This window comes from Parasteatoda tepidariorum, chromosome 9 (genome assembly GCF_982258835.1).
Source record: "Parasteatoda tepidariorum strain Cologne lab strain chromosome 9, Ptep-v5.0, whole genome shotgun sequence".
Taxonomy (NCBI): domain Eukaryota; kingdom Metazoa; phylum Arthropoda; class Arachnida; order Araneae; family Theridiidae; genus Parasteatoda; species Parasteatoda tepidariorum.
The window spans coordinates 99,127,756-99,149,781 of NC_141763.1; the positions used below are offsets into that span (position 1 = coordinate 99,127,756).

The window sequence follows — 22,026 nt, forward strand, 5'->3', positions numbered from 1 at the left end:
TAAAAAATCGTATTTTTAATTTTTTCTTCTTCTAAATAATAATTAAATATATTCATCCTTGTATTTAAATAGATCAGAGTAAAACAATATGCAGGTTTTTCCTACTTGCGATTTAACATTTGAAATATTTATATTATTTTATTTAGTTATTAAAACCCGAGGTCCACGTATGTGTACTTAAAAATATTAGCCCCCTAGCAGTATAGTTCTTATTTTGTTTATCTTTCTGTGACTTATAGCAGTAAAATAGAAATTTGGAACTGTAAAATATTTTTTTGCTATATTCTATTATACTTCAGTAGTGAAAACGTTAAAAAACTTATGAGGAGCCTCTTGTTCCTCAATATTCGTCTTCCATTCCAATGTACGACTTCTTTTATTGCGAAACTTCTAAAAAAAATAACTGGGAGTGAGCACTTTAAAGATTTCTCAGTGTTTTTCTGCGAATTTATTCGTCAACAAATTTCGTTTGCAGAGGAAGGTGCGAGTTGAACTGCGGTTGACATTTAGCTAGAGAGCATTCTTCTTTACCAGGTCTCCCCGTTTTCACGTCAGGGCCACGTCATCCCTCTGCCTTCATTCGAACTAATTTTGGAAAGCTCTATTTCTGAAGAGACATTAGTAATAATGAAAAGCCATAGTTTTTTTTTTTTTATACTTTGTAATCCCTCCCCCCCTTCACAACTCAGATGGAGAGATGAGCTTGGAGGAGGTTGATGTAAAAAGAAGAAAAAAAAAAGAATATTTTTTTTCCTTCTATTTTGGTGTCTATTTCTCCTGCCTATCCGTTCTCTTGAGATTAAAATATTTTGCGTTGAATTCATTTTCAGGATAGTTTTTGTAATGAATGTGGTTAGAAAATCAATTGATTGTTTTGTCTGTCTTTAACCAGGGTTCATTTTAAGAGAAATTCGCGTCTGTTAACGGACTCTGTACAATTTTTTTTTATAGTTCAAATTAACCTTTCACAAAATGGTGTGTCGTGAGAACTGGGGCTTCATAATGTTTTCCATTTCAAAGAAGGAACTTTCGCAAAACTTCCTTTTTCTTTTGAAAAATGAACTCCTTGAAAGACACAGTTTTTGCGTTTTTTTTTTCTGCGCACATATTTACAAAAATTAAGGGCATTCTGATCTTATATTCTCAAAAACAGAACTTTATTTTCATACATTCACAAAAGCAGAACTCTAGTTGAGAAACACTCATTTTATAGTAATTACAGATTCAGAAAATTATGAGTTAAAATAATGTAAAACAGGACATTCTTTTCACATATTCACAAAAACAGAACATTCTTATCACATATTCACAAAAACAGAACATTCTTATCACATATTCACAAAAACAGAACATTCTTATCACATATTCACAAAAACAGAACACTCTTATCACATATTCACAAAAAATAAGAAATTCTTATCGTATGTTCACAAAAAACAGGACCTTATTTTTATAAATTCACAAAAACATAACTCTGGCGGAGAAAAACCTATTCTACAGCAATTATAGAAGTTTACAAACACAGGACCTTTTACAAAATGTCCGGACTAGCAGAATATACGACGGAGTGAATCTGTAGCATTATCTTCACAAATCTAAATTTGTCTTAAGATCTCAATGTAGTCAAAGATTATTGCTAAAATTCAGCTTAATCTAACATACAATACAATGTAGCAAAATTAGCAATTATAAGGTCCTTTATGCTTAAATTTAAGTTGAATTTTATACAATGATACAAAAAAAAAAGAAAAGAAAAAAGGTTAATCCCTAAGCCTGTAAACCAGTGGAAAAAAAATATTCTTCGTTCTTTGCGGTGTTTTCTCAATTCAGCTTTTTTATTTTTTATTCGAAACAAGCTTAGACATGTTTTAACAAGAAGTCTCAGCAATCCCCCCCCCCCATTTGTTAGTTTGCTTTTGAAAAATAAAAATTAAACTTAGATGGAAAATCTGTAGCGAATGCTGCCTGGCTATAGAGTTTCTGACAGCCTAATGGATTTTGTGAATTTTCACAAAAACGTAACCATATTTTCCCGAACTCTCAAAATTAAGTGATGATTTCTCACACTCACACGAAAACAGCACCTTTCATAAAAAGTCTAAAATAACCTCTGTTTTACACCCAATGTTTAAGTATATGGACAAATTTTGCGCGGATAAGAAATATATAAAAATTAGCTCTTTTATTTTTCTATTGCAAGTTATTGACGTGAAATACGCTAATCAATTTAATGTGTTGAGTTCGGTACGTCTTATTTCATTCATAAAAACAGGAAGAGTTAGGGACAATATCGTGATAAGCCTCATTTTTTTCAAAGGTGACATTTCTACATCAAACTGTTCCTTTGCTTCTAGACAAGTACTTTACTAATTAATAGAATTTGCAATAGTAAACACTACAATATATTGAAATATCTAATAAACGCTCTCCTATTTTCACCAAAAACGCTCTGCTGAACTATTTGGAAATGTGGGTTATTTATATTGTCCAAAGCCTTTCATACGCTAATATGAAGGCATATAAGGGAAAAAAAGAAACGGAAAATAGACTTTCAAAATTATCTTTTTCTAGCTTTAGACGTGCCGTAATACTTCATCGAAAGAAAATGAAAATGCTGTGTTTACCTTTGGAACACCTTAAAAGTTGTGGATCCCTTGATGTTAATTTTGCATATGACGTATCGGAATTTTTTTGCATCTAATTATGAAACTTGTTTATCCACTGATAATTTTATGCAAAAAATCAATTTAATATGACAAAATCCAAAATTTGAACGTAAATTACTTAAGTGGTTTTCGAGAAATAAAAATTCAGAAGTCGTACTTCGATGTTGTTATTAAAAATTATGTTTAAAAGTATGTCTAAACTCATTTTGTCTTGAAGTCGAATTTTTTTCAATCATTAAATAAATTAAAACTTAAAAGAATATGATTTATGAGTATACAATTTTTTTTTTATTCACGTAAAAATTTCGATTGGCTGAAAAAGTAAAAGAGTAAAAATAATACAAAAAATAAAAATATGAATAGTAGTAAATTTAAAAATAGTGAAAGCTTTTGTAATCAGTAAAAGTAGTAAAATATAAAAAGTAGTAAAAGTAAAAATAGTAAAAGTTGTTGCAATAAGTAATATTAGTAAAATATTAAAAATGAAGTTAAAATAAAAGTAAACACAAAAAGTCAAAATATAAAAAGTATTTATAGTAAAAATGGTAAAAGTTGTAATAAGTGAAAGTAGTAAAATATAAAAAATAAAGTAATATTAAAATGAAAGTACAGAAAGTTAAAATAAATTTAGAGGATATAAACTTTTGACTGTTCTCTTGAATAACTATTAGAACCATATTTTTTTAAACTGTGGTTGTTCCAAATATATTCATGGTCCAAATTAGGGAAAAGGTATGTTTTGCGTGTCTGATTTTGTTGCTTATTGTCCGATTTTGATGACCAGAAACTTCGTATTGGGCTTGTATCAAAATTTCGGGAAGAGACTTGCTCCAAATTAATCCAAGCTGTCAATTGATCAAATAAGCATAGTCTTGCATAGCAATAACAGGGTTTCATTTCAATGTAATTTCAATCCAAGGTTATCGTGCAATTTTTGGTTCCTTGTATATTATTTTCAATTCTCTGTGTATGCTAATTTTCCAACCTAAAAAAACCGCATTGTTCCTTAGCTAGCAACAATGAGAAAGAAGAAAGTATTCATTGTTAAGATTAATGAAAACTCCTGTCCTTTATCTATTTTAAGCAGTTAACAGCTTCGAAATAATGTCTAGACTGCATTTAAGCTCAACAGAATCGAACAAAACCGTTGAGACTCTAAAAACATATGAGACACTAATGCACAAAACAGATTGCTCTCTTGGTTTTTAAAACATAGACAAAGCTACTGAATATATGGAGTGTTAAAGAAACACTTGGTGATTTTTTAAAAATCCGAAGTGGTGAAATTATAATTGCTGTTGATAAAATTAAAATTTCCGTAAAGTGTGGTGTTAGTCGCGCGAATGCGACTTGACGTTTATTTGTTACTTATCAGCAGTTTTAATGGATGCAGCTACTCTCCTGTACAGTCTTGAAAAAATTATCACCTTAATTTTCCATTTAAAAATGCATATAGACGTTTATTCGCCATCTTAAATTAAATTACTTCATATTGTTAATTGGACTGGATTTATCTTGAGAATTAACTTTTAAGTCAGACAATATGATAGCTTAGGATAACTAAGTCAACTTTAACTTTACTTTGTTTCTAATCCGCTATAATTAAAAAACGTTTTTTTTTTCTTAATTTTTTCAATCATCTAGAAAATGTCTGACATTTAAAATATTTCGTTATGTATAATTTTCTAATTTTTTAATTCTAAACGTGCTCACGATGCTTCTTTTTTAATTTAAGCATATTTACATAAGCATTTCATGCGTTTAATGTAAACTATAATTTAATAGATATTTGTGTAAGTAATATTTTTAAACCAAAAATTGTATATTTTTAATTTCGTAATTTTGAAAGAAAAAAAAAGAATAAGTAATTTATCAAATAAGTGTGAAATAAATTAGAATAAATTCTCTTTTATCTCGCATCAGTAAAGATCAGTCCTTTGACATACCTGCTTTAGAATAAAATGTTAATGTAGAAAAATTTTTGGTGCGAATTTTTACTCCCTTTAAACTTAAATTTTATAATGAAGAAACTGACACATATTTTTTCAGGTAAAACAGTAAACGATTTATGAAACGGAATTTTATTTGATATTTTCGAATTTTCACTCAAAAATTTTTATTAAATAAAATAAGACAAAAATAATTTTTGTGTTACAAATTATTTTATCGCAAGTTTTAATTTTTCAAACCTGGCTTTACATATTTCTTATAAAAAATATGACGGAAACAACTGTTTTAGAAGTAAACAACGCTTTGAAAATACCATTATTTCATGTTTAAGTGATTAATGTAATTTGGTTATTTTTCACCATAAAACGGATATCTTCACTATAAAATTCAAAATTTTCTCTTTAGAACGGATACTCTTAATTAAAAAATTTATCCTTTTCACATTAAATCAACACTTTTCTCTTTAAAAGTGATATGTTTCTTTATAAAAGGCATACTTTTTTCTACAAAACGGCTACTCTTCACTATAAAATTCACTTTTTAATTATAAAACGGATACTTTTCACTTTAAAACGGTTACTCTTCACTTTAAAACGGTTACTCTTCATTATAAAATTTATACTTTTCTCTATATAACCAATATTTTTCTCTTCAAAAATGGCCTGTTTCTTTATAAAATGAATACTTTTCGTTATAAAAGGGACTACTCTTCACTATAAGATTGATACTTTTTATTATAAAACGGATACTCTTCACTCCAAAACGGTTACTCTTCATTATAAAATTTATTTTTTTCACTATAAAACCATTACTTTTCTTTTCAAAATTTATATGTTTCTTTATAAAATGAATACTTTTTGCTACAAAAATGCTACTCTTCACTAGATTGACATTTATTATAAAACCGATACTCTTCACTATAAAATGGTTACTCTTCATTATAAAACGGATACTCTTCATTATGAAACGGATACTCTTCACAATAAAACGGTTGCTCTTTACAATAAAACGGTTACTCTTCACAATAAAACGGTTACTCTTCATTATTAAATTAATACTTTTCACTATAATACCAATACTTTTCTCTTTAAAATTGATACTTTTTGCTACAAAATGGCTACTCTTCACTATAAAATTGACACTCTTTATTATAAAATTGACACTCTTTATTATAAAACTGATACTCTTTATTATAAAACTGATGCTCTTCACTATAAAACGGATGTTTTTCTTTATAAAACGGATACTCTTCACTTCTTGCATTATAAAATTTAATAATAGTCAAATCTTATTTTTTTTGATAATCTTATTTTTCATAAATTGATCTGTAAATTGTACTTAGTTACAACTCATTTCCTTTAAGTATTGACAAATAACTTTTTGATGAAATATTTTATTTTTTACCCATTTTTCTATAAAATTTAGAAAAAGAGAAAAGGTGGATAACCTTTGGCAATGTTGACAGTTGTTTCGATTAGCGTTGAGTCAGCAGCCTTGGGTTACGTCCAAGCAACAATAGAAGAGGCTGCCAAATGTATCGGCCAAAAACTTACCGTTTTTCCCCGCAACCACCTGTTTCGAGGATGGCCCTAAAGTTCAACAAGTAGCACTCGCAGAAGATTTGATTGCTTTTAAATTCTGCACATTTTTGGCAGGTTTTGATAGGGGAAAAAGAAAAGGAAAAACTCTTGTGTTATTTATTTGCGGTTTTTTGAAGCTGAACTTGAGAAGTATTAGAACTGTTTTAATTACCTTGGCAACTAAACTTTTTTTTCCCTCTTTTTTTTTAAAAGGTTGTTGGGAAGATGGATATAGAGATGGAATTTAATAATTCAGTTATTGATTGTTTATGACATTTAAGTTGAAGTTTTGATTGTTTTTATTTTGATTTCGAATTTATCAAATTATCAATAGATTTATTTTTTTCTTTAAATTGATAAAAAAGTTCTTTTTATAAAAATAAGATTTGTAAAAGGGTGGTGATGTACTTTGGTGTTGTACTTGTGTATACTTTAATTTGGATTATGTTTATTTATGAAAAAAATAATTTGATTATATTGACTCGAAAAAAAAAAACTTATTTTTAATTTCGTTCAACTTAGAAATAAATATTTAAAAAAAAATCACATAGAAACAGATATTTTTCACTATAAAATGGATATTTTTTAATATCACATAAATACTTTTTATTAAAAAATTAAAACCCACTGCCCTTCTTTAGGAATCTACAAATTCCCAGCTCTTTGTCGTTCCGGGATTGGGTTGGGGAGAAGAAACTGGCGCCAAATTATTTAGTAAAACTAAACTTGTTCTTTTTTTTTTTTTTTTTAATTTTTTTTTTCTTTAAATTTGAAAATCTAAATATTTTTGGCTACTTGCTATCTTAATTTTTGTTAATTTGGGCTCTTCACTATTCATTAGCAGAGCTGATTGCGCTCCGGAAAAAATCCGGATTTCCGGATTTTTCGCTAATAGTGATCCAGAAGTTACCGGAGATCGAAGGTCCAGACATTTCAAAAAATCATTGATCACGGAAGTCCAGATACATTTTTTATCAGTAAATGGTTATTATAATCATAAACTCAAGAAAGAAAGACATATTTATAAATTTTAATTACTTCTCCAGGTCATCATAGGTCAAGAAATTTTCCGGAATTTTGACTTGGACTCACAATCACCCCTGCATTAGACACCTTTAACTATAAAATAGGTTTTATCCACTATTAAACGGATACTTCCCACTGTAACTTGTTTTTTTGTCACTATAAAACAGACACTTTTCCACGATAAATAGAATATTTTCCATTCTGAAAGGGGCTCTCACCACTATTAAATTGATACTTTCCACTATAAAACGGATACTTTTCACTGTAAAAGGTATTCTCTCCACTACAAAACGGACGCTATCCACGCGCGTCCACGGGTAAAACGGGTAATTCCTAATTGGAGAATATTAATTCCAACACTCACTGTAATTTTTACAAATCATCCATCATCACGGGCGCAGAGTTAGTTCTTTTTCATGCAATTTCTTGTTCAGGTATTCGAATTAGGGTGACAGACACTCTTTTGCAAATACCAAAACCAAACCAACTGTAGTTTTTGTTTATCAACGCAGCCGATCGTGAGATTTTTCATTTGTCTCAAACTATGCACAGTGAGTGACTCACAAAAATAATGCACCTGCTTTGTATTTCCACGAGAACAGCTCTTGCAATTAAGCAGGAATTTTTTTTTTTAAATATATATTTTAAAGTTGTTAAGGTAATTTGAAAAATCGTGATGAAAGCTTTTAGAATTTGTATTGTTTATTTTCATTGCAAAATGTGTACAGACGATAATAATTTGTAGAGGCAGTTTTAAGTAACAGAACATGAAGAAAAGGAAATTGATTTTTGTCAGAAGATATGCTGCCTAAATTTCTAAAACAATTTCTTCTAGCAATCACATGTCTTTAATATGTTACAATTATTTTTTTTAATGATTTTAGATTAGTTGCATTTAATTGAATTAATAAACACGAGCTGGTTGGATAAAATTTTCATCACAGTTTTGCTTGGATAAATAATGTTTCAATAATAGCTGTTAAACTTGGTTATATTTTCTGTTCTTTCATATCATCTGTTAAACAAATAGTTTATTTACTTTTGAAATTTACAGATAAAGGCAATTTTAATTTCAGGGAAATGCTCCCCCCGCCCAAGAAAATAAAAAATATGATTATTATATTGCTTTTGTATGTTTTATCTTGTAAAAAAAAATTTGTAAATGTATTTAAAAATTTCTCTTTTGTCATGATATTTGCGTCTACCTGCTTCAAAAATGTTTTTTTTAGATACAAAACTTGTCTCATACTTGATACACATGGATACAAAACCTAGATTTTCCTGATACGAAACCTACACAATCCTTAAAGCTTTGATAAACTGATTAGTGATACAATTTCTGAAAGTTTTAATCACGGCCTTTCAAAATGTTTTAACAATTTTGAAATATTAAACATAATTTAAACTTTTTCAGAATAATTATAATTTTCTCAATTTTTCTCCACTTGTAGGTTTCTAAATTTTATTTTTTTATTTTTCTGCTTGCGCTGCACAAAGAAAAGGGATCTTCCTGAATAACTTTTGATCTATTTGACCGATATCATTGATTGTAATTTTAAATGGTAAAATGCAAAAATTGAACGAAATGGATCGAACAGTTTCGGAGAACTTTTCATAAATTATTCGACCGATGTCATTTAAATTTATATTTTACTATTTAAAATTAGGTTCCATAAAATAATGTAAAAAAGATATTATACCTTACTATTCAAACAGTTTTGACTGTTTTTAAATAAAATAATAAATATTTACTATAAGTTTGTTTTTGCATAGAATGTGTTTATTCTGAGGAAGAACGTTTTTGTGTACGATTTTGTAACTTAAAATATCGTCTGCATTAATTAATTAGCATACTCAAGATTTGAACTTCAGAGCATTTAGATTTGGTACGTAAAACTCCGAACACAAGAATATAAAATTTCTTGCTTTGGAGATTGAGGTCTGTAACAGAAGTTCTTGTAAAGTTAAACAGAAGTTTATGTTGTCTGTTCAATTAATACACAATTAGATCGATGTCTAGCATTCGCCACTAAATTAATGTGAACACCTCAATTTTCAGGAATTAATTTGTTTTTCAAATTTTTATTTCGCTAAAATAGTATTTAAATTCAAGTGAGTGAAGGTCACAAGTGTTGAAAATGTATTTAAAAGAAAAATATATAACCTCACTATACAGTAGACAGCCTGACCAAACGTCAAGGTTATTAGAATGCACCACACAACTTCTAATTAAAATTTCTGAACGATTTGAGTTTTATGAAATTTAAAAAGAAAAATCGCAGTTTATTTGCTACTGTCTCATGTTTTCAACTATATTTATAGTTGACATTTCATTTATTTATTTCCTTTTCAATTGGTGAATTTTTCTGTTTGTTTTAATGCGTGATATATTTTTGAGAAATGACTGTACACGTGAAAAATTTATTATATACTTTTTTTCTTCATATCTTCAAGTAGTAAGTAGCAGTAGTGAATATGCCTGTTCCGTGGTGAGATCTAAATATATTTAGATCAATTGATTTCGTATCTATAAATAGTATAATCCTAAATTTACTTAGATTTCTTGATTTCATATCTGCAAATAGTATAATCATAAAATTATTTAGATCTTTTGATTTCGTATCTACAAATAGTATAATTGTAAATATATTTAGATTCCTTCATTTCGAATAATCAAATAGGCATAATTTTGAATATATTGAGATCCATTGATTTCATTTCTTCAAATAGTATAATCATAAAATTATTTAGATCTTTTGATTTCGTATCTACAGATAGTATAATTGTAAATATATATTTAGATTCCTTCATTTCGAATAATCAAATAGGTATAATTTTGAATATATTTAGATCCCTTGATTTCATATCTACAAATAGTATAAACATAAAATTATTTAGATAACTTGATTTCGTATCATAGAATAGTATAACTGTAAATATATTTAGATTCCTTCATTTCGAATAATCAAATAGGTATAATTTTGAATATATTTAGATCCATTGATTTCATATCTTCAAATAGTATAATCTTAAATATTTTTAGATAACTCAATTCCGTATTATCAAATGGTATAATCTTACATCTGTTTAGATCTAAAGATTTTGTATCTTTGAATAGTATAATCATAAATATATTTCGATACCTTGATTTCAAACAAAATAGCATAATCGTAAATATATTTATATCCCTTGATTTCGTATCATCATATAGTATCGTCTTTAATATATTTAGATCTCTCAATTTCATATCATCAAATAGTATAATTTTAACTATATATACATTTATATTTAGATTATATAGTTATGATATAATAAGTAACTTAAGTAGAGGAATTAATTATGACCATATAAATTGAATGATTTGTTCTGTTAGACCCATTTTTTAAAAAAAATTGCGCTCGGACAGAATTTTATTTTAAAAAAGATCAATTGCTGTCCTTGAATTTTGAAGCGCATAGTCAAAGTAGCAAGAAAGCGGAACCATAAATATATCTTCGTATTGTAGGGCAATTTTGGCAGGGCTGACGGAAGACAAAACGTCCCTATTTATCAAGTTGTCAGGTATTAAAAAGGGAGAAGGTTCGCACTATATTCGAAAAAGTACTACAGATCTAAAAACAGACTGACATTTTTTTCCCACCCCGCTAACTTTACGTAAAGTTCGATTTAAAGTTTTGATTAATTAAAGCGATCTGAATTTTCCATTAATGATATAGATTTGTTATTAATGACATTTATCTTCAGACGTGTCACGAGGAGGCTACTTTTTAATTATCATTATTTTGTTGTCTAATTTTTACCAATATAAGGGCTTCCTCGATCCTCAAAGGTGTGTGGGCGGAGAGGGGAAATAAAAATGAGCTTAAATCTGAGATATTTACATAAATAATTTTCTGATTGCTATTCATTCTACCTTTCGAAATATGTAAAATGCAAGATCGTTCAATTGTTGAAACGAAGAAATGTTGCCCGTAGTATCTTTTTCTGGTAAAATTATTCGAGTAAAAGAGTAATTTTAGTAGTTTAGTAAAAGTTTTGTTAATAATTTCCGCTAAAAAATTTTTTTCCAGTTTTGTTGTATTTGGTTTTCGTTTGTTAAACAAAAATGCGAATTTTAAAAAATCTGAACACAAACGAATGGACGGTATTAAATTGTCAATCTAAGGAACGCCTATCTAATCTAACAATACTAAAAATTTTATATCCTCGCATTAATTTTTTTCCATTAAAAAATCCACAAAAGTTCTTAAACGTCATTTTTTCCAATCTAATAAAGTGAACCCTTTATTTCTAAAGTGAACTCCTTATTTCTTGAATTTTTTAAAGATAGTGTACTTTTTGGATTGATTCTGTCATCAGAAAATTGTTATGTACATGAAAATATCGAGAAAATAAATATAAAAACTTAATTTAAAATCCAAAATAACGAGGGTAGAAATAAAGTATCCATTTTAATTCATTTTATAAAATTTTGAGTCAAATATTCTTTAAGAATCTGTGTTTCTCATACACTCTTCCCCCTTGTCAGCAGTAAATCACAAACACTCGTAAAGTATTATAATTCCCGCTAGGTGCTTACTTATTTGAATATTCCCTTTGCAATAAGTATTATTAATTGCTATTGTAAAGCAACAGATTTTAAGTTGTGCGAAATTTTAATACTCGTTTTAACGTATTTTTGATAGAAAATATGTTTAAATGAGACTATTTATATGAGTATTTTAAAATTGAAAGATACGGTAGAGTCCCGATTATCCGAGTTAATGTGAACTAACTTGGATAACCGAAAAATTTGGTTAAAGCGAAGAGTATAAAAAAGGAAAGAAAAATAGTAGATATAAGTGTAATACAATATTTAACAAATACAAAATTTATGCACCACATACATTTCATATTGTAATTAAAAAGCTTACTTAAAAACACTTAAGGTGTTTACGAGAATTAAAGAGTTTTTACTTAAAAAAAGGCCGTAATCATTTTTTGTTTTGTTTTACATTACTTATAAGCTTTTTTGTTGATTTTTATCATCACTGTCTTTATCATCTTCTCTAGATTCAATCATTGGCGATATTAACGATTATTTCATCGGATCAATTGTTGGATTTCGTTTTCCTGATTTTTTGGAAGATAAAATTCAGATATTTTTTTGGTTATAGTTTTAAAAATAAAAACTAAACTGGAACAAAAAAAAAAAATCCTTGAAATACTTGTAGCTCGTTTAAAGCGGAAACTTGGATAATCGGGACTCAGCTGAAACACCGTTTATTTTAGCACACTGAAAATACTAAAGATAAAGTGTACTTGCTTTAACAATATTTTTTCGTGCGGTGCACAAAGTATACTTATATGATTTTATTTAAGAAAAAAAGTATGACAGGAACTTACATAATTTATTTTTCAATTGATGGGGGGAAAATGACTAACGCTGCCTTAGACTTCCCCTACTTAAGAATTCCTGAATCATCCTGTGATAACTCGGGAATTTTTCTACTTAGGTGAAAAGTTAGAGCTTTAAGTGAAAATTCCTTCTAATCCGTGTTATGAAAGTTTTTTTTAAATTCTAATCTCTGTACTATAATTAATTAACATGTTAAAAGAAAGTTGATACATTTTCTAAAGGAAGGTAAAATTGTCAAGAATATTAGTTGCGTGAAAGTATTTTTTCCCCAAAAGAATTTCAGAATATTTATTTGTTAAAAACAAAGGAATAGATGTTTTATATCTTATAAGTGTAATTTTTTTCAAAAGAAAAAGTATAGGAAGAATTACTAAAAAAATTGAAAATAGTCTTGAAGTGCTCGATTAAATAAAAAATATATGAATAATTGCTAAAAAAATGAAATTGGTTTTAAAGTGCTGAATTAAATAAAAAGTATATAAATAATTATTTAAAAAAATTATTCCTATGCACATGAATAATTACTAAAATAATTGATATTAGTCTCAATTGAATAATAAGTATATGAATAATTACTTAAAAAATTTAAATTAGTTTTGAGTGCTGAATTAAATAAAAAGTGCTTGTATAATTACTAAAAAAGATTGAAATTAGACTTAGATTGCTGAATTAAAAGTTTATTTATAGAGTGATTGCGTGTTAAAGTATATTAGATTGACGTGTGATGTGTGTAAAAATGTTTCGTTGTAAAAATAGTTTTCGTTTAGAAATAGTTTTTTAAGTTAAGATTAATTTCTACATAAATGATTTGTAAAGTGTGCTTACTTTGAGAGCCAAATAAATTTTTTGAAAGTAAAACTGAAAATAACAACTATCTGGGTGTCAACAAATTAAACGAGATGACTTGAATTAAATAAGCAACCGATCACTTTTTCCTGTCATTTTTTTTTCTTTCGAAAATTGTTTAATGGTAAACGTGCATCGATGCAGAAAGATTCTAGAATACACAATTTTCATAAAAATGTCAATTGTCTTCACTCAAAATTTTGACCATTCATTGATCAATTGACAAATTGTGATTGAAAGATTCACGTGGGGTTTTTTGGAGAATTCTTTAACAATTCACATATTTCAGAGTTCTAATGTATTTTGCCTTCCAAATATTTATGAATAAATTCTTTAAAGTCTTAATTTCTTAAATTCTAATTTTTAACTTATTCTTGTCACATTCTTAACTAAATTATGTCGCGTGATTTTTTTTTATTCTTGAATTAACTTTTTATAACCGAATATTATCTTTAATATGATTTTTTTAAAAATAAATTTTAATGTAAGCAACAACAAAAAACTTTGTGGCTATTAAATTACGAGAACCTATTGATATCGGTCACCGATTCATTAGGTTTGATGAAAAAGTGGCTACTAAGTTTTAAGAGTCCACTGGCTACTAACTTAAATTTTCAGATATATTTAAAAGTTCAATAAATTGGATCTTTTTTTTTTTAACTAAATGTTTTGTTTTTGGGAATTTTTAAAATCTGATGGCATTTTCAAAATTTTTTGATGAGTTCGAATTTAAAGTTGTTCTAAAAGAACCTTTTGATAAATTTGATTTAAAAAAAAATACTAGCCTCTTGCGTACACTTCAGATTACGTTTGAAATTTAGAGATAGGTCAATTTTTTGTTTGTTTATCAGAATACGTAAAAAGTTCGTTTTCGGCAAAAAAATATTTTCTAAATTTGCAATTTCTTTTTGCCAGGATTTTTAGAAAAGATCACGACCAAATCCAGAATAATTCCAAACAAACTTCTTCTTGGCGCTACAGCCCAGAGCAGGGCCAGGGACTTCCCAACGGTTTATATCTTTTCTTCTATTATATATTATCTTTTTTATCGTCCATCTGAGTGGAGGTCTTCCCCGTTTCCGATTTTCCGATTCATCAGCTTTTAATAACCTCCTCTCCTGTTAAAAATTTTTTTAAACTTTAAAAAATAAAATAAAAAAGAGTTTGGATTAGAATTGCGATCTATACTACAGCCAAGAGGAAAGTCTCATAAAAAAAGATCGAGTCCTTAAAGGCTTTTGGATTGTAAGTTAGCTCCCCTTTTACTAGTTGAACTTAATTTTTGTCAATATTACGCGGAGCATTAATAGACAATTAATCAATAGAACGCTACCTCAGAATTATTAGTACACTATTTTAGATACGAAAAACTGACCTTTTTAATTTAAATTTATTCACATAACTGCCATCCCGACTGGATTTACCAGTAGACTATTGGTTTTTGCCATTTTCTCCTGGTATAATAAAAATTCTCCTGGTTAAATAAAAATTCCCTAAAATTGAGTAAGACTTCGGAAAGAAATTCCCTATTGGAATAGAATTTTTGCACAGTTTATTCCTTTCCTGAATACTTAAATGAGTTTTACTAATTCATAATGAAGCGAGCCTCATTTATAGCAATCAGTTTAAAACTTTTTTCTTTCTTTTCTTTGTTCGAAAACTTCAGATTATTTTTATTCAAAACTCTCTTTTTAAATTATAAAATCTTTTAGTTATCAATAATGATTTACTTGTTTAATTTTGAGTTAACACGATGAAAAACATTTCAAATTCATTTAATACCAATCATAAATGGAAAAATATTGCAGACCATTTATTGTTATTAGTGTAATAAAGTTTTTGTATTTTAATGACAGTTAAAATCTTTAAAATTCCCCTATATGTGCAATATTTGGTACATAATGCAACAATTGCCATGAAATTTATATTTCGTAAAATCTACTGGATTTTTTCCTCTCCATGTTGGCAGCTATGTGTTCGGAAACTTGGTGAAGTACACAATCTTTCGCGAATTTTGTATTTTATGTGTATTTATTATATTCTCTCGTCTCATTTAGAACACCGCAGATCGTTTAAAAAAAAAAAAAAAAATAGAAGTGAGATAGCGGTGAAATATTTTTCTTTTCTGTCTATTTTTTTAACGTTGCTGCTAAACTTAATTTGGAGGTTGCACGGGAGGAGGACTGTTTATTTTTAGACCTTTTTTCCCTTCTTCAAACAATTATAACCAAGTAATTCTTAGCATGTTTTATAGCTACTTCATATTCTTTTTTATTTTTCCCCTCTTTGTTTTGAACCGTTACTATTCATTCAGACTCGTCTTTGAAATTAATCATGTTAAATAAAAATAATCTTTCATTCTGTTTCGAATGTATAAATTTAAAATTATTACTTCTCAAAATCAGATCACTCTATTTTCACTTTCTTATATCAGTAACTGAGATCACGACCGTTGGCCTATGTGACCTTTTATATAACTTTATAAAATTGTTTATAAATGGTTGGAAAAAAAAAAAATTCAATTCGAATTTATTAAAATATTAATAAATTACCTTTGCTACCACTAGGAAAAATATTTTCTAAAACTACGAAATTCTGCAATAGTTGGGTAAGGCGATCCGGGCTCGAATCCAAACGATTGCTGGTCGATGCGAATACCGCATCCGGCTTGCACCGACCGCAGTGTTGACGTCAAATATCCTCAGTGATAGACGGATCAGGGGGTGGAATCCCCTTGCCGTAAGGCTAACCGTGGGATGTCTTCTGTATTAGGTTCAAAATTACAAGGCTACGGAATTGAACATTAGTAGTTGTGAACCAAAAAATGAGTCGGCTGTTCAACGACGATTATAAAATTTGTAGAATTGTTAGAAAGAAAGGAAAATCTTTCTCTTTTTTTTTCCGTTCACACGCATGTATATATATATATAGTTCAATAAAGTTCATTCCGATAAAGAAAATTGCAACGTATAACAATGTCAATAACTTTATAAAAAGGCCGTGAACGTAACATCTGTAAAACAACAATTACAAGAAGATAACGAAACTGAAGTAAATGCCAAGGAAATTGATCTTGAGCCAAAATGACCTGTTCCGCGATTCTAGTGTTTATTCTAGCACTTTTTTTTCTTTTTTTTTTTAAATTAATATTTCTATATATCTTCTTTTTATATAGGCGCATGTTTTTCTGAATTTTATTTTAAATATTATTCTTAATTTAATTTTTAAAATTAACTAAAAGTACAATATTTATAAAGGAAACACCTCACCTCGTCAAAATGATTTTATTCTCGTCATGCTCGTCATTGAAATTTTAGCAGACTTATAAACTAAATAAAAAGGTACTATTTTATCTCCATAATAAATAACGTAAAAAACATTTCGATTATTTTGTGAAAATCGGTATGTATTTTCGTGGTTTTCTGAAAAATCACATAACTTGGTAATTTGTCTTGACTTTTTGTAAATAATCCTGTTTTTGTGAAAAATCTAATATTAATTTTCTGAATCTTAATATTTTGTAAAAATGGGTTCTTTTCTGCTTAACCTTATTTTTGTTGCGGGTATGCAATTTTTAGCTTATCACACACAAATGCCAAATATATAAAAATGTGAATTTTGAATTTTTTATTGCTTAAGTTGATTTTTCTATCGCGCACGACTGAGTAATAATCAATCCTGTGAAATATTCTTCTAGACAGAAAGAATTTTTCTCTTGAACGATGTTTTCATTATTTTTTTCTTCTTATTAACGGAACAGCATTTATTGATTATCGTTTTTATTATTCCTTATCTTAGAGCAGCTAAAATGTTCTTTATGTGATATAAAAATATCCTAAACTTCTCAAGTATAATATCTTCAAAAATAAATAAATTACTTAAAACGAAATAAATAAATAAATTAAAATAAAATAATATAACGGAAAAAAAATCCTAATTTTTTGAGCAAACGGTTCTGCAAATTTATATTAATATAGGATCGTGTTCTAGTATTTTCGTGCATAGGTATTTCGATCGTAAATATGATAATCTTTTCTGAGTTTTACTATTCTGTTCCGTTTAAATCTTATGGAGCTGTATTTTATAAGTTGTGTAAGATTTGAAAGGTTACTTGAATATTTATTGTAACAAAAGGAATTCGTAACATAAGCGAGTTATTTTTTCAATTTGCTTTGCCTGTTTGTTCTTTTTGCCAGTGTTCATTTTTATAAAAGTCTGTTCATTTTGCCTTCTATGATCAGTTAAATTTTCTTTATCTGTGCAGTTTTTCTAAAATTTAAATACTATACTTATTTGTAAATAAACAATTTTGTTGAAATGGTATTTTTTTCATGCCAGGCATTAAAAAAAGAAATGCTATGTCACATCGATATTAACGACGTGTCGAAGACAAGGTAGAACTGTTTTCTCGAATTTCACTCCCTCGAACAGAGCTATGCGAAGATAGCCCCCGAAAATGAGGAAAATAAAGAATTCAAACTGCATTCGTTTGACCATTTTTTGACCACAAATGACCACCCTTTAAATTTTTTTGACCACCCTTATTTTAGACATAATCCTGAAAATTAAATTCGGGGGCTAACTTCGCATTTTCACGCCAAATGAATAAAAATCAAATTTTTATATTGTATTCGTTTGACCACTTTTTGACCACAAATGACCACCCTTTAATTTTTTTTGACCACCCTTATTTTGGACACAATCCCAAAAATTAAATTCGGAGGCTAACTTCGCATTTTTTCGAAAAATATATAAAAATCCAATTTTTATATTGTATTTGTTTGACCACTTTTTGACCACAAATGACCACCCTTTAAATTTTTTTGACCACCCTTATTTTGGACATAATCCTGAAAATTAAATTCGGGGGCTAACTTCGCATTTTCACGCCAAATGAATAAAAATCAAATTTTTATATTGTATTCGTTTGACCACTTTTTGACCACAAATGACCACCCTTTAATTTTTTTTGACCACCCTTATTTTGGACACAATCCCAAAAATTAAATTCGGAGGCTAACTTCGCATTTTTTCGAAAAATCTTTAAAAATCCAATTTCTGTATTGTATTCGTTTGACCACTTTTTGACCACAAATGACCACCCCTTAATTTTTTTTGACCACCCTTATTTTGGACACAATCCCAAAAATTAAATTCGGAGGCTAACTTCGCATTTTTTCGAAAAATATATAAAAATCCAATTTTTATATTGTATTCGTTTGACCACTTTTTGACCACAAATGACCACCCTTTAAATTTTTTTGACCACCCTTATTTTGGACATAATCCTAAAAATTAAATTCGGAGGCTAACTTCGCATTTTTTCGAAAAATATATAAAAATCCAATTTTTATATTGTATTCGTTTGACCACTTTTTGACCACAAATGACCACCCTTTAAATTTTTTTGACCACCCTTATTTTGGACATAATCCTAAAAATTAAATTCGGAGGCTAACTTCGCATTTTTTCGAAAAATATATAAAAATCCAATTTTTATATTGTATTCGTTTGACCACTTTTTGACCACAAATGACCACCCTTTAATTTTTTTTGACCACCCTTATTTTGGACATAATCTTAAAAATTAAATTCGGGGGCTAACTTCGCATTTTTTCAAAAAATTGATAAAAATCCAATTTTTTTATTGTTTTTGTTTGACCACTTTTTGACCACAAATGACCACCCTTTAATTTTTTTTGACCTCCCTTATTTTGGACACAATCCCAAAAATTAAATTCGGAGGCTAACTTCGCATTTTTTCAAAAAATAGATAAAAATCCAATTTTTTTATTGTTTTTGTTTGACCACCTTTTGACCACAAATGACCACCCTTTAATTTTTTTTGACCACCCTTATTTTGGACATATTCCTAAAAATTAAATTCGGGGGCTAACTTCGCATTTTTTCGAAAAATATATAAAAATCCAATTTTTATATTGTACTCGTTTGACCACAAATGACCACCCTTTAATTTTTTTTGACCACCCTTATTTTGGACATATTCCTAAAGATAAAACTGGCGTGAAGTTAGTCCTCAAAATTCAGGAAAATAACAAATTTCAACTGCACTCGTTCAACTCGTTCAATTGCACAACATTTTTGACTACAAATGACGACCTTGAAGTTTTTCCGACAATTCTTATTTCAGTCTTTCTTTTAGCGATATCAATATAATATATTTTAATTATAGCTGACATCTAAACGTAGTAATGATCAAAAACTTTTTCTTGCAATATAAAAATTTTAAAAATAAATTCCAAAATGACTATGTACTTCAAATGCAATGATTATAATCCATAAAAACGAGGAATGCTAAAAACTATATGCTTATTTCAAAAACTTAAAAACAACTGTCTTAGATGGATATGGCAGTATACTTCGAGCTGACAAATTTTTTGTAAAGCATATGAGTTCTATTCAATCAGCATGTGTATACAACAGAGCAATAAATAATACCCAAAGAAAAAGAAATATTACTACAATAAAGGATGAAACAGACTTTTCAAGTAATAAACGTCCGAAACGAGAAAAAATTTTTGATAAAGAAATTATAATTAACTCAAAAGAAGGACAAACAGCATCAAATGAATTGGATTCGAATAAAAAAAAATATTATTTTTGATAACGTGGATAATGATAACACGAATAAGCAAGAAGTTTTACCTAAAGCGTGTCATAATACAGAAAATTATGAGTTATATAATTTGAATAAAGAGAAAACTGCAAAAACAAGTACGACCTGGGAAGCTTTTGATGATAATTTTGGCTATCTGTCCGCAGAAGAGAATTGGAGAAACAAAAATAAGACAAATGAAATCAATAAACTAGAAAAATTATTGGATACTTATTGCGAAAAAACCGTTTTAGAAAAATGTGGCCATTCCAATAATACGAATGCAGATGAAGAAAACTTAAAAATTTCACTAAAGCAAAATAATAAAAAAAGAGGGAAATACCTAACACCTTGTCCAGAAATATCTTTCATACATAATCGACCCATCAGAAAAAAACAAAATTCTATTATAAGGAATGGTAACATTCAGTCTGCTCTATATATTGGGACAAGATTAATGGAAATTCGAAATACATGTGCATTTGATTCCATAGTGGAAATAATGTCTACAGCTTACATGGATAACAGGCATTATTTTTTAAAATTAAATGATATCAATAATGATGAACAAATATTTTCATTCATAAAAAATTATGCAACAGCTGGTTTTACAAGAAATTTCTACAAAGATAGAGCTCTAATTTTAATGAATATAATAAATAGCGATAACTGCAGTATTTTAAACTGCGCAATTAATATTGGATCAATTATAAATCAGTTGTTTAAAGTAACTCCATCAGCAATCGAAACTGGCATGTGTCCTCACTGTGGAATTTTGAAGAAAGATTATACTCTGATTGAAATTCCTTATGATGAAATTATTGAGCTATGTTTGAAAGAGTACATTGAAACCTTTGTGGAACAATATTTCTTGGATAAAAAACTGAAATGTCAGAAATTGTTCAACAGTTTCGCCAACATCACAATGAACAGACGGTACTTCAAGATATACCAGAAAAAATATTGATTCAGAAACAGCAGTATATATTAGCTGGATTCGTACAGTATATGGGACCAATCGAACACAATTCAATAGGACATTATATTTCCTTTTGCAGACGAATACGGAATTCCTGGGAAATACGAGATGATATGCTAGGTGAACGTAAACTTTTAAATGATTCATTAAATAAAAAAATTAATCCACATATTTTGGTCTATACAAATTATGAAGATTAGTCGAATTAATCTTTTTAAATACTGTTCGAATTTTTCATAAGTAGTTGTTTAATGTAGTAGTTGTTTAATGTAGCTATTAAGAAAACATATTTTCTTAATAGCTAATGATCATTTGATCGGATTTTCAATTTGATCATAAGATCAAAAGATTTCAAGGTGTTCGCTTTCTTAACAATTGAAAATTATTTAAATTGTAAAATACGAAAAAGAAAGTTTTGATATTAAATTATAAATATTAAAATATTTGTCTTTTCTGAAACTTAAATTTCAATGGGTCTACGAGACTTCGAATTGTTCAATTGTTAAAATAGTAACGAAATGATTCATGAAAGAATACCTTTTGAAAAATGTGTTAATACACGATTGGATTTACTTCTATTTCATGTTTTTTTTAGTGCTTTTAACAATCTGTCTTTATCTCATTTCATTTGTACATACTTTACATATGTTCTTACTTGTATTAGAGTAATTATTTAACACATTTATTTGGTTACAACATTGTGAAAAAAATACCTTTCTATTTGTAATTGCTAAAATTCTAATAATGATTAAGACCCGATTGTAAATAGTATTGGTAAGTTTTGTGCAGTTTGTTTGAAATTGTTTTCTCCATTGTTTTTGCATAAATTAAAGTTATGTCAGTTTGAGAATGTAATTTAATATAGTGATAAGATATGTGTTTCTATTTTGTATATAATTATTTCTATATTTTACAAAAATCAATGTTTTTAAAAATAAAATGCCTAAATGCTAATGAAGAATTCT

General features: G+C 27.9%; 1 protein-coding gene across 26 annotated transcripts in view; it reads left to right on the plus strand.

Annotated features, from left to right (window-relative positions):
- LOC107451236 (nuclear factor 1 X-type) overlaps positions 1-22,026 on the plus strand; it is a 92,905-nt gene that overhangs the window by 24,480 nt on the left and 46,399 nt on the right. The window lies entirely within an intron of this gene.